The sequence below is a fragment of the Triticum aestivum genome, chromosome 7A (assembly GCF_018294505.1).
Source record: "Triticum aestivum cultivar Chinese Spring chromosome 7A, IWGSC CS RefSeq v2.1, whole genome shotgun sequence".
NCBI lineage: Eukaryota > Viridiplantae > Streptophyta > Magnoliopsida > Poales > Poaceae > Triticum > Triticum aestivum.
Window position 1 is genome coordinate 190,184,484 of NC_057812.1, and position 1,349 is coordinate 190,185,832.

Here is a 1,349-nt window from a genome sequence, read left to right on the forward strand (position 1 = left end):
GCGTTCATTGTCTCTCAGGTATCTCTCGTGCTACCTGTATGCCGACAATGATCTTTTATCTTCATAACACACTGACGGTACTCTCTCCCTTGACCTTCATCACTCTATCTCTCTCTAAGTATATCTCGCTCCCTGCTATGTGTCTCTAACTATGATTCTCCATGTGGAATCTCTTTCTCTCACACAAACACAAAACTTTGTCTCCCGGGGTCTCATTTCTCTCTACTATTCCCATGTGTGCCACTCGCACACCCCTCATACATAGATGTCTTTCGCTCCTTAGATATGAGAACCTACGACTCTTCCTCATCAATATCTCTTTCTCACACACAAACACAAACTCTTTCTCCTAGGGTCTCATATTTCTCCATTGTTCTCTTGTATGTCGCTCACACACACCCTCTCTCCCTAGAGATATCTTGCGTTCCCTCATATGTCTCTCTAGCTATCACTCTCGTTGTGAAATATCTTTCTCTCTCGCAGACACAAAACTCCGTCTCTCTGGATCTCATTTCTCTCTGATATCTGTTTGTATGTGACTCACACGCACCCTCTCTCTATCTCTCTCACACCCACACACATAACCCAGCCTTCTGATCCACTCGACTCCTATCTCTAACGCACACTAGCTAGCATCTTTATCTTTCTATTTATCTGTTTCTCCATCAACCTTCTTTCTCGCCCTCACTCTTGATTCCTATCATGCACACTACATATGTTTCTCTCTACATGCAATCAAGTGCCCTCTCACATACATATATAACTTCACCCTTTGAACCACCCGACGGTCATCTCCAACACCCAAACTAGAGGATGTCCCTCTAGCTAGCATCTCCACCTCTGTATCTATCTGTAGTTTCTCCGTCAACATTTCTTTCTCGCACGGAGTCTTGCTTCCTATCACCCACACTATATATGTCTCTCCATACATATGCATTTATATGTTGGTCTCTTTTGCACAATCGTTGCGCCTCACTCCCTCTGCTCGCCATAGATGCATGCTCCAGCCCACGCCACTATCTCTTAAAGACAAAAACACATGCTCAATTGTCGGGACTTCTTCCATGCATTCTCACATGCATGCATATTGTCATACCGATCCATCTCTCCCATGTCGTTGATCTTATGAGTTATGTCTTCTTTCTTTTATCTCGATCATGCGCACGCGCACACACACACATCCCACGTATACATGTATACCTCTCACACATGCACGTTCAAGGTCTCTATGTCCGCATACGTAGTTAATTACCCTCAATCCTAACGCCACATCGAATCATTCTCCTCTTTTGTGCACATAACTTCCGCCTAGATGTGTAAAACACACACTCACACTTAGCAATCTCCTT